Source organism: Puma concolor, chromosome A2 (genome assembly GCF_028749965.1).
Source record: "Puma concolor isolate L17-30 chromosome A2, mPumCon1.1.hap2, whole genome shotgun sequence".
Classification (NCBI taxonomy): domain Eukaryota; kingdom Metazoa; phylum Chordata; class Mammalia; order Carnivora; family Felidae; genus Puma; species Puma concolor.
The window spans coordinates 55,064,630-55,079,371 of record NC_141668.1 but is presented as its reverse complement, the minus strand read 5'-3'; the positions used below and the strand labels follow the sequence as shown (position 1 = coordinate 55,079,371).

Below are 14,742 nucleotides of genomic sequence, written 5' to 3'. Positions count from 1 at the left end.
ATTTGCAGAAGTGCTTGACATACAGTTTTCTGAAAATAATGATGGTGCCCCCATCCTCCAGAGATGTTTAAAGAGAAGGATGCAAAATGGGGTGGCTGAGGAAAAAACTTCCTAGTGATAAAGACATGTACTCTCTGACAGTATGTGGGGCTTCCGGTCCTCTGTTTCTTTAAACAACGAAGAGATGCTTATTTTTAGATCGTAAGCTATTCTCTATGTTGACCTGCACCTTACACACCTCCCTCACATACTTCTCCCCACTCTGATACATTTTTCTTCTTTATTTTCGCGCAGGTATTTTACTATTAAATTAGAGGAAAGAGAAGTTATTTAGGTAAGTTAGCGCTAGCTGCTGCGCTATCAGAAACAACTCTTTCCTCTGACAGAATAATGAGACTATTAACAACCCACATGTGTCCTTTACTTTAACTCAATAGACCATGCACATTGTCAAGTGTTTGAACCCTATCTTCACAGTAGCTGCTGCTCCTGAAGACAGGCTGCTAGGGAATAAAGGGAAAGAACAGTGTGGAGGGGGTAAACCATTTCATAGTTTATATAATATATAAACAGAGTATGTGGGTATGTAAAAATTCAGACTGGATGAGACTACTTTTATAAGGTTAGGGCTGAAGAATTACAAAAACTTAGGAGGAAGTTAAAGTGGTCAGGAAGGAGGTGGCACAGACTAGAAACTAAAAAGCAATCTTTTTCTTGCCACACAATTACTTTTCCCCTCAAGACAATCTTTTATTAACCTAATAGCTACTATTTTATTACCCTAATTAGCTACTTTTATTACCCTCATTAGCTACTATTTTAACAGGATTGATTGGTTGTTTTTCTTTCTGGGACAAATGTAGCTCTATTTATTTAAATGATGTTTTTATTTTTTATTTTTTTGCCAATTACAAAATGTCACAAAAACAAACATTCTCAACTGTTCCCTCATTAGACACTTCTGGATTGGTCTTCTTTTAGGAGGACAAACATCTTTTCCATCTACTACAGCCCCTGGAATCCATCAAGAAAGTATCCACTCTTATAAATCATGTAAAAAAAGACAGCAACCCAAAATAAAAGTGAGCAAAAGATATGAACAGAGTGAGGACACCGGCCAGTAAAACATACACACAATGTTCAAAATCATGAATAATTACAAAAAAGTGTGGGCTTAAAAAATTGGTAATTTCTATTTTGATCAAAATGTGGAGAAGTTGGTATTATTGGTCAAAGGGTTAACTAGTGTAATTTCTCAGAAGAGAAATTTTATGAGTTAATGACAACTTAAAATGCACATACCTTTTGTCCCAGAAGACTACTTACGGATGTTTATCTTACAAGTAAAATATGGCAAAATCTTCTATGTTCAGAGATATTAGCAAAAAAAAAAAAAAATCTAGAACAATTTTACTATCCACAAAAAAGGGGAACTAATTGTAGCAATAATGGTAACTTCATACAGTGGAATATTATACAGTTCCTAAAAGATGAGGTAAATCTAAATGGACTAATAGGAGAAACTGTCCAAAAAAATATATTTTAATTAGATTGTATTTAACAATCATATATGCAGTGATTTAAAACAAAATACACTAATTCTCTATTCCACCCTTCCCCAATCCTTCAAGTCTTTCCTCAGAGACAACCAATCACTTTTCTCTACCTTAGCTTATCTTTGGTGTTTACACATCACTTTATTTCTAAACCAGGGCTGTCCAATAGAAATATAATACAAGCCACATATGTAATTTTAAATTCCCTAGTAGCCACATTTTTTAAAAAGGTAAAAGAAACAAGTGAAATGATAAAATATTATCATTGTAACATGTAATCTATAAAAAATTCTTAATGAGATATTTTATATTCTCCTTTTGGACAAGTCTTCAAAATTCAATGTGTAGCTCACACTAAGAGCATATCTCAATTTGGGCCATTCATATTTTCAGTGCTAAATAGCTAGTGGCTATCATATTGGATAGCATGACACTAAACAAAGAATACTGCTATCTTGATACATGCAAAAGAATGAAACTAGACTACTCTTACACTATGTACAAAAGTAAACTCAAAATAGATTAAAGACCTAAATGTAAGACTTGAAACTATAAAACTCCTTAAAATGCCTTAGCAACATTTTTCAAGATATGTCTCTTCAAGCAAAGGAAACAAAAGCAAAAATAAACTATTGGGACTACACCAAATGAAAAGCTTTTGCACAGTGAAGAAAACCATCAGCAAAACAAAAAGGCAAATAATACATCATTTACAAATGATATATCTCATGAGGGGTTAATATCCAAAATATATAAAGAACTCATACAACTCAACACACAAATAATAATAATAATAATAATAATAATAATAATAACAACAACAACAACAATAATCTGATTATAAATAAGGAGAGGACCTGAATAGACATTTTTCCAAAGACATACAGATGGCCAACAGACATGTGGAAAGATGCTCAACATCACTATCAGGGAAATGCAAATCAACACACTGAGAGATCACCTTACACCAATCAGGTTGACTAATATCAAAAAGACAAGAAATAACAAGTGTTGACAAAAATGTGGAGAAAAGGGAACCCTCACGCACTGTTGCAGGGAATGTAAATTTGTGCAACCACTGTGGAAAATAGTATGGAGTTTCCTCAAAATAAATAAAAAAAATAAAAATAAAATAAAATAAAAATAAAATAAAATAAAATAAAATAAAATATACCAAATAATCCAATAATCCCACTGTTGGGTATTTACCCAAAGAAAATGAAAACACTAATTCAAAACACTAATTCAAAAACATGCACCTCTAGGATTATTGCAGCATCATTTACAATAGCCAATATATGGAAATATCCACCAATAGATGAATGAATGGGTAAAGGAGATGTGGTTTACATACACAATAGAATATTACTCACCCATAAAAAAGAATGAAATTTTGCCCTTCGTGACAACATGGATGGGCCTAGAGATATATGCTAGGTGAAATAAGCCAGACAGAGCAAGACAAATACCATATGATTTCACTTACATGTGGAATCTAAAAAACAACATAAATGAACAAACAGATGAAAACAGCAACAGAATCATAAATACAGAGAACTGGAGGTTGCCAGAGGGAAGGGGCAGGAGGATGGGTGAAATAAGTGAAGGGGAGTAAGAGGTACAAACTTCTAGATATAAAATAAGTAAGTCACAGGGGTGCAAAATGCAGCATGGGAAATGTAGTCAATAATGTAAAAACATTGTGTGGCGACACATGGTAGCTATACTTACTGTGCATGGTAAATATAGCATAATGTATACAACTGTCAAGTCACTATTGCCCACCTGAAACTAATATAGCATTGTATGTCAACTGTACTTCAATTAAAAAAAAATTAATTAAGGGGCATCTGGGTGGCTCAGATGAGCCAAAGATGCCCTGACTTTGGCTCAGGGTATCATCGTGAGTTCGAGCCCGACATCGGGCTCTGTGTTGATGGCTCTGTGTTGACAGAGGCTGGAGCGTGCTTCACATTGTGTGTGTGTCTCTCTCTCTTTCTGCTCCTCCCCTGCTCTCAAAAGTGAATAAACGTTAAAAATTTTTTTAATTAAAAAAATAGAATACTGCTGTCTTTTGGCTCATTATTGACTTCCCATGATGGGCAAATGAAGGTCTAGCTTTACCAACACTGCTTTCACTCTCACAACTTTATATACATTATACTTTTTGGTTAACTATTCAATATTTACATTATATGCCCATTCAAACATTGATGACAGCCAAGTACTATAATGTGTTGTAATAGTGTTTCCCTTCTTGTTTTATTTTTCCTTAATTAAATAATCACCTTTTTTATTAGCTTGAATATCCATATACCTATTATACTAACTCTTCTACACTGTCCAATGGCCTTTCAGTAAAGTGTTCCACTGGTCAATCCCATCAGGCAATCTATCAGTTCCCAGAGATGTCCCATCCTCTTTCTTATTTGATATACTCATTTTGATCAAACTCATATTCTAGGAGTTTTAGACAATTTAAAAGAGTCGTACAATGTTCAAACTACCCAAAGAAATCTACAGATTCAATGTGATAATCCTTATCAAATCCCAACAGCATTTTTTGCAGAAATAGAAAAATTCATCCTAAAGTTCATGTGGAATCTCAAGGTACTCCAAATAGCCAAAACAATATTGAATAAAAAATTTGGAGGACTCACACTTCCTAATTTCAAAACATACTATAAAGCTACCACAATCAAAAAATATGGTGCTGGCATAAAGACAGAGATATAGATCAGTGGAATAGAATGGACAGCCCCAAAGTAAACTTTCATTAAATAGTTGAATAATCTTCAACAAAGGTGTCAAGACTACTCAGTGAAAATAGGACAATATCCTTCACAAATGGTGCTTGGAAAACTGGATATCCACATGGAAAACAGTGGTTGAACCCTTATATATATACCATATACATGGGCAAAGGACATAAATAGACATTTTCCAAAGATGATCTACAAATGGACAACAAGCATATGAAAAGAAGTTCAACGTCACCTAATTGTCAGAGCAACACACATCAAAACTACAATGAAATATCACCCCTCACACATTAGAATGGGTACTATTAAAAAACAAAACAGAAAATAACAAGTGTTAGCATAGATGTGGAGAAATTAGAATGCTTGTGCACTGTTGATAGGATTGTAAAATGGTGTGACTACTATGAAAATAGTATAGCAGTTCCTCAAAAAATTAAAAATAGAACTACCATATGATCCAGGAACCCCACTTCTGAGTATATATCCCAAAGAATTGAAGGTAGGGTCTCAAAGAGATTATTTGTATACCCATCCTTATAGGAACATTATTCGTAACAGTCAAGAAGTGGAAGCAAACCGAACATCCATTAACAGGTGAATGAATAAACCAAATACAATGGAGTATTATTTGGCCTTTAAAAGGAAGGAAATCCTGCCACATGCTACAACTTGGATGAACCTTGAAGACATTGTGGTAAGTGACCTAAGCCAGTCACAAAACACAAATCCTGGGGGCGCCTGGGTGACTCAGTCAGTTAAGCATCTGAATCTTGATGTTGGTTCAGGTCATGATCTCACAGTTTGTCAGATCAAGCCCCACTTTGGGTTCTGTGCTCACTCTTCTCTCTCTCTCTCTCTCAAAATAAATAAATAAACATTAAAAAAAACACAAAACCCCACAGGGGCACCTGGGTGGCCCAGTCGGTTAAGCATCTGACTTTGGCCCAGGTCATGATCTCACAGTTTGTGAGTTCAAGCCCCACATCAGGCTCTGTGCTGAAAGCTCAGACCCTGGAGCCTGCTTTGGATTCTGTGTCTCCCTCTCTCTCTGCCCCTTCCCCACTCACACTCTGTCTCTGTCTCTCTGTCAAAAATAAATTAACATTAAAAATTTTAAAAATACCACAAATACTGTATGATTCCACTTATATGAGGTGTCTAACATAGTTGAATTCATAGGAACATAAAGTAAAATAATGAGGGAATGGGGGGAGGGGAAGTTGTTATTTAATGGTTATAGAACCTCTCAGTTTTATAAGATGAAAAAGTTCTGGAGATCTACTTCACAGCAATGTGAAACACTAACACTACTTTAAACTGTACACTTAAAATGGTCAAGATGGTAAATTTTATGTTTTTATCACAATAGTAATTAAAAAAAAAAAAAGACTGGGGCACCTGGGTGGCTCAGTCAGTTAAACATCCGACTCTTGATTTTGGCTCAGGTCATGACCTCACACTTCATGAGACTGAGCCCCATATGGGGTTCTGCATTGACAGCACAGAGCGTGCTTGGGATTCTCTCTCTCTCTCCCCCTCTCTTTCTGCCCCTCCCCTGCTTGAGCACACATGCACTCTCTCTCTCTCTCTCTCTCTCTCTCTCTCTCTCTCTCTCTCTCTCTCTCAAAATAAATGAACATAAAAAAAAAAAAAAGACTTCTACAATAGCGGGAGACTTAGTGATGACAGCTTTCAATCCTCTTCCTGAGTCATGCAGTTCCAATCAGTACTGCTTGCCCTCTACATCTGATGTGCAATCATTGTCCTGGGATCTCCCTTCACTCTCCAGGAGATTCCCTTCCCTTCTCTGCAGTGTATTCCATGCCTTCCTCTTTCTTGGCTTCTTCATTCATTTATATGGAGTGTATCCTCCAGGTGCTTCCTGAAAAGGGGAACTTTTTGTAAGTTTTACAGATTTGCCTGTCTGAAAGTATCTTTTGTGCACCTTCTTACTTGACTCATAGTTTGGGTTCCTGTAGGCATCCACATTGGAAATGAATGCCCTTCATATTTTTGGAAGTATTGCCCATGGTCTTCTAGTTTCCAGCACTGCTGTTGAGAAGTTCAAAGCCCTTTTAATTGCTGATCACTTGTACGTGACCTGTTTCTATCTCTGGGAGCTTGTAAAATCTTCCTTATTCTCAAGGTAACAAAATTTCACAATTATGGTGGAAACATCTTTTAATTTATTGTTCTGGACAAATATTGGGCCTCCTTAATTTCAAAATTCATGTCCTTGCAGTTCTAAAAAAAATGTTCTCCCATCCACGTTCTCTACACTTCCTTTCTTTCTGAAATTTGTACTGTCAGTTGTTGGGTTTCCTGGACTCATCCTCTAATTTTCTTCTCTTTGTTCTGTTTTCAACTGTTGCTCTACTTTCTAGGGCTTTCTCACCTTTTCATTCAACCCTTCTTTTGAGTTTTTCACATCTGGTATGTTTCTAATATCCAAGGATTATTTGTGTTTCAAACCATTACCTTTTATAGCATCTCATTCTTCTTTCATGGAAGAAATATTTTCCCTGAGGATTTTATTTTCAGGTTTTCTTCTAACTGTACAATCTGTTTCTACTTCTGTTGTGTTTCGGTTTATTTTGGACTCTCTCATGTTAGATGCTTCCTCACAAAGTCAGTTGTCTACTCATGTTCTAAAGAAGATGAAGAAAGGGCTGATTGGAAGTTTTAAGCTTGGGGATGGGGCTTATTGACTTTGAGCTTCACTGTACAGTAATCTAGCTGATACGGTATCGATGCCTTTATGTCATTCTGCTTGCACAGGTCAGATTCCCTATGGTATACCCTTCAAGTTCCTACTTGGAGGATAAAGGCCTGTCATGCCCAGAGAGCCAAAAGGGAAAACATCTTCAGTGTGTGCATTATTATGCATATAACCCCCCCATTTTTGGTATAGAGTCCATGCCTTCACCTATGCCTTGCATTCCCAACCTAGACACCCTGATCCCCACATCCCTAACTCCCTGCTTCTCATCACCCTAAATTCATGTTCTGGCTGTCATATGCTGAATCTTTGGGCATCCTGACCTAAAGCAGATGGCTCTAAGCTTTCTCCATGGCCAGTTTAGGGTTCAGCTTTCTTGGGTCTATATCAGTTGCCACTCTGCCTTTCTGCTTCCAGAATGCTAACAACTGTTGACCCTCTTTTTTTTTTTTTTTCAATTTTACAGAGAGAGAGTGCACAAGCAGGGGAGACAAGCAGAGGGAGAGAGAATCTTAAGCAGTTTCCATGCTCAGTGCAGAGCTTGATCACAAAACCCCGGGATCACGACCTAAGCCGAAATCAAGTCAGATGCTCGACTGACTGAGCCACCCAGGTGTCCCAACTCCTCTTTTATTTGTCTCATTTTTATAACTTTTCATCTTAAAAGAAAATCCCTTTCTGTAGTTTTAGTAGTTTTGGAGGCATAAAAAATTTATGTTCAATCTATCATTATTAACCCAGAAGTTGCCAAACTAAATCTATTTTTTAAAAAAATAATTTGGAGCACATTATATGTATACTCCCATTTACATGAGAGAGAGAGGGGAAAAAAGATGAGACTCTACGGAGGCTGACAGATGCAAAAAAGAATTCTGGATAAGGGTACTCTTCATTTTTTGCCCCTCTAGACTGATGGATTTCCGTTTTAAAACCATGAGCATAAATGATTGCTAAAGAACTTACTTAAAATTACATTTTCAAGACCTAGCTCTATGAAATAAAGTATCTTAATGAAAGAGAGCATGCCATAGGCCAGCATGAACCTCCCTGAACCCATTACCTGCTCTAGCTCATCAATGTATCAGAGAGAGTTAGAATCAATCATGCAGCTAGAAAGCACACAAGCTCTATGTTTGGCTTCGAGAATCTTGCAAAATACATCCCCTGCTTCCAAGTATAGAAACAACCCAGATCTTGACCTCTTTGTTATGAAACAGACCAGGCCAGACCACCTTAGCTCCTGGAGTACTTCTAGCCAGATTTGCCCCTTCCATTTACCATCTCCTCATCTGTCTGCCTCCCTCCACTCCTTCCCCCACATTTGGGCACACACTGTATGTAGTTCCCAGCTGACTGCATCCTTAACATGTCTGTCTGAATGATTCATATATCACATATGCAAAGCTGCTCCAAGTCTATTCCCATGGAGCTTTTATTCTTGGAAAAAAAAAAATGTGGTAGATCATAATGATTAACTCATCCAGACTGATTTGGTTCTATTATAGTTTCTACTAGCAAATTACTTAACCTGTCTATGCCATAGCTTCCTCACTGACAAAATTAAGATGATAATGACAGCCACCTTCTAGGCTCCTAGGGGGACTAAGTGAATTGATACTTGTAAATGTTTATTGAGCACTTATCCTGTACCAGAGATGGATACACAGGAGTCATCAAAATAGAAATTCTTGCTCCCATGGAGCTTAAGGTCTAGTAGGAAGGGCACAACTTGGTTAAAAAAAGAAAAAAGACACAAATAACAAATAACAATACCTTGTGCTAAGATTTCTAAAGGAAGAGTAAAAACGTGGTAAAAGTTACAACAGGAGACCAGTTTCTCAATTAATTCTCATAGCTCAGGCAGGAATTCAATTGTCACACAACAAAAGGCACTTGGAAAAAGCTTCCTCTTAGCCAACACTTGAAGCATGTTACAGATTTTTCTACTTAGGATTCTCTTTTAAAAGAAAGGTCCCATATTTAAGATATTGGAATGTTTCAATAAACAAGTAGACAGATTCCAATGTGTCTATGCCTTGGAGAACAGGAGAGCTGTGCATGTTATTTTCTCCCCCACTAAAGCCAAAACGTGCCTATTTGTTCCCTATAGCAATAATAAAATTGATGGCGTTACTAAGCACTAAGTGCAAAGGCACTGCATGCCCGGTCTTGGATAGTCCCTAGTTTCACAATGCCATCTTTCTGGTTCTTGGGGACACTCCAGATGCCCCAGGGAAGATCTCAGAGCCTTCCCACCCCATCTCCACCTCAGGCTAATTGTTTGGCCTGTTAAACACATACTTGGTGATATGCCCTACACCATGGAACCCGACCATCTACCAATCTTAGATCCTGTCTAGGTATTAAGTTATAGTTGAAAGCATTTAGCAATAATGATTTATAATAATATTAAATCCCTGAGATGATCAACCACAAGGTCTCAGAGAGCAACCTAACACTATTGTCACAGGTAAAATAATTCAATGGACTAGGAATAGCTATGGATTTCCATCTTCTTTTCCTGAGTTATCTAGTGTTCATGGCTCTATACAAACCATGTTAGTCTGTGGCCTCCAGCCTAACTCTGTCTCTTGCTTTCATGGTCAAAGGGATTTCCCCAGTAGTTCAGTAAAAGAGAGAGAGGAAGGGTAATTTACTAAGTACTTCCCTTCCCTACAGTCACAAGGCCCATGCTATTTCCTATCTGAGACACTCAGCTTAGAAAGTGTTGACGAAGATGGCTGAGATGGAATGTAGAAGTTACCTTATGATAAAGAGAACATAGAAGACATACATGTATATACATGTATCCAACTAAATGTAAATATATGAAAGATAGGTCTTGGGTGATTGGAGCTAGATGTAGATCAAGGGGGGATATAAGGAAGAATTGAACACAAGTTTCATTCATCCATTAAATATTTCCTAAGGACCTACTATGTGCCAGGTACCATGTTATACACGAGGGGAACAACAGTGAGCAATATCAGTCATGCTACCTGTTCTCATGGAACATATGACAGGGTGGGAAAGACTGAAATTAATCAAGTATTTTGACAAATGAATGTATGAATTACAGATTGATAAACATCTGTACGGGTTGGGGGGGATGGTTCTAAGGGTGCCTATAACAGGAACTTGACAAACTGGAAGCAGGAAAGGTTTTCTTAGGAAAGTGAAGCCTTCAGCTAATATCTGAAGGATGAGTAGGAGCTGACTGGGCAAAGGAATAAGGGAGAAAAAGAGTGTTGCAGACAAAAGAACAACATGTACAAAGGCCCTATGGCAAGGAGGAGCTGACACAGTCAGGGAGCTGGAAGAAGGAGCACAAAGAGGAAAAAGAATGGCACAAGATAAGACTGAACAGCCAGACCTTGCAGGGCACTGGAGGTCACATCATGTTGTGCCTCCAACTTAACAGCCATAGGGTGTCATTAAAAGTTTTTAAAACTGATAGGAGAAAGAGAGAGAGCAGAATCACATTGTGGGAACTTGAGTCTGACAACAGACAGAAAGTTAGAGTCCAGGTGAGGTATGATGGAAAATTGGACTGAGGTGGTAGCTGTGAAGACAGACAGAAGCAGATAAATTTGAATGTAATTTACAAGGGAAAATTGATAGGACTTCCAGAAAATTACATGTGGGATGAGAGAGTGCAAGGTATCTGCAATGACTCCTGTGTTTTTCCCTGGAGCTTGAAGAAGAGGGGCATAGCACTGGGAAAACTGGAAGGAAGGAGTGACAAGAAAGGTAGTGCACCTTGGAACTAAATGGGTATGTCGGTCTAGGGTCTGTCTTTCTGTCTTGAGCTGCTTTACATTTGGAGACCACACTGGAGGATTCTTCTCCTACCCACCCTCCTCCCCCCCACCCCTGGCCCCAAACCCTGGTAGGCCACTGCAAAATGCTTGAACCCAGAGGCAGAAAACTCAGGATCAATTTTGGACTTTGCCACTGATTGGTTGCATGGTCTTAGGCAAGTCACCCCACCTCTCCAAGATTTTAGTTCCTTAAAAGGTCCTTGCCCCTTCCTCCCATATCAGAATCTCCTGAAGTATGCATTAAAATGCATAAAATGTGTTCAATGTGCACAAACTGAAGAGAGAAATCATAAACTGAAAAGAGTTCCCTAAGGTCATATAGGTTGTAAGAGCCATAATGAGGGCTCAAATCCAGGTCTGACTCACCCTAAAACTGTAAGAGATGAGTAATAGAGGAGAGACTTAAGAAGGTCCCAAACAGTGTATCCACAGTATCACTAGTGAATGTCATGATGTAATAGGGCCAGTTTTGGGACTGTATCTGCCCTTCCATCTCCTAGTTGAGCAGAGCCACAGTTAAGTTTCATTATCTCATCATTTCCCCTTCGACCCAGGGCAGGCACCACTGCACCCTCAACCAGAGACACACACAAGACTTTGACATTTTACAAAACAATCCTTAAGAGAAGCCTAAAATTTCCCTTTGAAACCAACTGGAAGAACCAAATTGACCTCAACTCTACTCTGAAGCTACTTTTCAACCCAGATACCAATAACATTTTTAAAGAGTTTCAGGATGCTGACTCTATAGAAACCATGACAAACATGTAATTGAACTTTTGAAAAATGAGGTTGACATATCAGCCTGTCATATGTTTTATGAGATGCTTTGAAGAAAGTCATGTGAAATTAAAGAGGGCTCTTTTTCAAAGCATCAAACTTCTGAGAAGAAAGTATCTCATTGGAAAAGATTTTTTTTTTTTTTCAATTATCCACACAAACAATCTCCAAAGTAGATCTGAGTTTCCAGGGCACTTAGAGCTTTTGAAGCTTCTTCATTGCTTCCCCATGGTTTCCGACAGGTTTGCTGTGTTTTTCCAACTAATCTGGAATAAAGTCTAGTACTTCCTTTTGCATTCCCTTCATTGTCTGGTACAATGTTAAACATCTAACATAGTACCAGGTACATAATAGTAGTTCTGAGAATAAGCAGTTATCAAATACTAAATACTATACATGTATAACATGATTTGATCTTCACAACAACCCATATAAATGGGGACACTGAGGTCACACAGTTAATAAATGGCAGAACTAGAATTATCACCCAAGTCTCTATGGTTCCCAATATCCATGAACCTTATACTCAGTTCCACATAACACTGGCACTTGCCAAATGACTCATCTCTTTCCTTCCTATTTCGTCCTCTCTTTCTTCCAAATGTATTCTCATGCTCTCTTTATCACTGGCATAGTTATAAAAGCCATTATCTTAAGGAAAAATGATGACTTTACTATCACAGATGAAACTGAAAAGTGCTAGAACTTTCTTAGATAATCTTAAATTCACATGCCAGTTGGTTCAGCAATTCCATTGCTAGAGATAGAGCCAAAAGATATACTCACACAAATATGCAAGACAACCAAAACTATATGTAGTAATGTTCATTACAGCAATATTTTTATAGAAAATGACTGGAAATGACCTAAACATCCTTTAGGAGGAGACTGGATAAGTAAACTATGCTAGTTTTTATGGACTATTATGTAGCTCTTAAAAAAGAAGAAGGTAGATGTGTGTTTTTGTGTGACTATGGAAAGATCTTCAGGAAATATTAAGTTGAAAAAGAAGAAACAGAACATTGTATATAGCATGACCTCATCTTTGCCTAGTTAAACTAAATAAAAGATACATACATATAACAGGTACCATTTTTTAAGAATTTCCCAAAGTTTGTATATTCCCTTATCAGCTAATTTCTTTCCCTGAATTCTACATTTACTGTTTAGTCTAAGGCGTAGGATTAGAGTTGGCAGGGAGAAGAATATGCCATAGAAGTGCCTAGCAGACAGGAAGGAGACAGAAAATAAAAGCTCAACCTTCAGGCTTGGTAGGCTCTAGGAAGAAGAGAGAGAGAGGAGAGGCAGAGGGTCAGGCATGTGTGTTGTGGAAATCCTGCCTCCCAAGCCAAAATCCCAGATGGTAAGTGTTAGGTTAAGGGGAAAGTTAAAAGCAGAGGGCCTCTTGTTCCTTTTCCACTTGACAGGCTGGGAAGATACTGCCTCATATAGTCCTCTGCACATTGCGTCAGAGATAAAAATCCTCCAAGAGATGTGATAAGGCAAAAAAAAAAGGGGACTGAATCTAGTGGCCCAGGGCTGTTTTAGCTCCACATGCTGTGAGAGTGTACACAATTTCCACCGTACCCTGGAAAGGGGCACAGAAGCTACCTGGTAGTGTTGGCTAGCCAGTTTACAAAGGAGGTCTCCAGGGAAGTGGTAAGTTGTCGAGGCTGACAGTGAGGGACTGCTATGCTAAGAACCCCCACACTAACCCCAGTGGAATCCTAGATGGGCCAGGTCAGCAGAAGGGCCAATCTAAGGGAACACAGGCCTCACAGCTGCTAGCTGCAGGCTTCAGAAGCAGATACTAGCAGCTTCACCATGGGGACAAGGTGTGACCAACACTCCCACCACAGGACGGTTAATTCCCACACAAATTCCCCACAGTGTCACCTTGGACAGGAGAAGGCAGGAGAGTTGGGGGCCAAAGGGCCAAGCCTTTCCTTGAAAGGAGCCATATCAAAGCAACAGGAGACTGTTTAAAGAAGAGACTGAGCTCCCATTACTTGGCAGAATTACTTGACTTCCTTTCTACCCAATGGGGAAGGACTTGCAAGAGAAAAAAGATAACATATTAGAGCAACACAGAAGTGCTGCCTTTTGTAGATCCAAGTTAATCTGTGAACAACTACACAAAAATATTATATATTGCACAAAACTTCCAGAACTCTTGGGAGAAGTTACCTCTGGGGAACGGGACTGGGGGTCAATGGGTATGCAGAGAGGGAAATTTTATTGCTTTTATAACAGGAAATTTTAAAACATTTTAGATAGTTATCACCAGAAGCACCTTTGGTGATAGAAAATTAAATAGTCTACTTTCATTTATACTCTACTTCTGCATTTAAAAAAATTAAAATAGTACTTTACTGGAAAATAATGATTTCTTTAATTTTATTGGTCACTGAGGAGCTCTCCAATCCCATATTTAAACCAAAAGGGACTCAAATTCTGTAAGAGTACATCATATTTAAATCCCACTGAAATAGCAGTATCAGATTAACTCTCACAACTTATCAAACTCAACACTCAAAAAACAATCCAGTGAAGAAATGGGCAGAAGACATGAATAGCACTTCTCCAAAGAAGACATCCAGATGGCAAACAGACACATGAAAAGATGCTCAACATTGCTCATCATCAGGGAAATACAAATCAAAGCCACAACGAGATACCACCTCATACCAGTCAGAAAGGCTCAAATTAACAACTCAGGAAACAACAGATGCTGGAGTGGATGTGGAGAAAGGGGAACTCTACTGCACTGTTGGTGGGAATGCAAACTGGCACAGCCATTCTTGAAAACAGTGTGGAGGTTCCTCAAATTAAAAGTAGAACTACCGTATGACCCAGCAATTGCACTACTAGGAATTTATCCAAAGGATACAAAAATGCTGATTGATTTGAAGGGGCACATGCACCCCAATGTTTATAGCAGTGCTACCAACATAGCCAAATTATGGAAAGAGCCTAATGTCCATCAAGTGATGAATGGATTAAGATAGTGTGTGTGTGTGTGTGTGTGTGTGTGTGTGTGTACACACACCTATACACAATGGAATACTACTACTCAGCAATGAAAAAGAATGAAATCTTGCCAT

The 14,742-nt window shown here is 38.3% G+C and overlaps 1 protein-coding gene and 1 long non-coding RNA gene across 2 annotated transcripts in view; both read right to left on the bottom strand.

The window, feature by feature from the left end:
• Nucleotides 1-14,742, bottom strand: part of TOMM7 (translocase of outer mitochondrial membrane 7) — a 205,185-nt gene that overhangs the window by 109,255 nt on the left and 81,188 nt on the right. The window lies entirely within an intron of this gene.
• The window catches only part of LOC147583211 (uncharacterized), a 63,323-nt gene that overhangs the window by 28,211 nt on the left and 20,370 nt on the right, over nt 1-14,742 (bottom strand). The window lies entirely within an intron of this gene.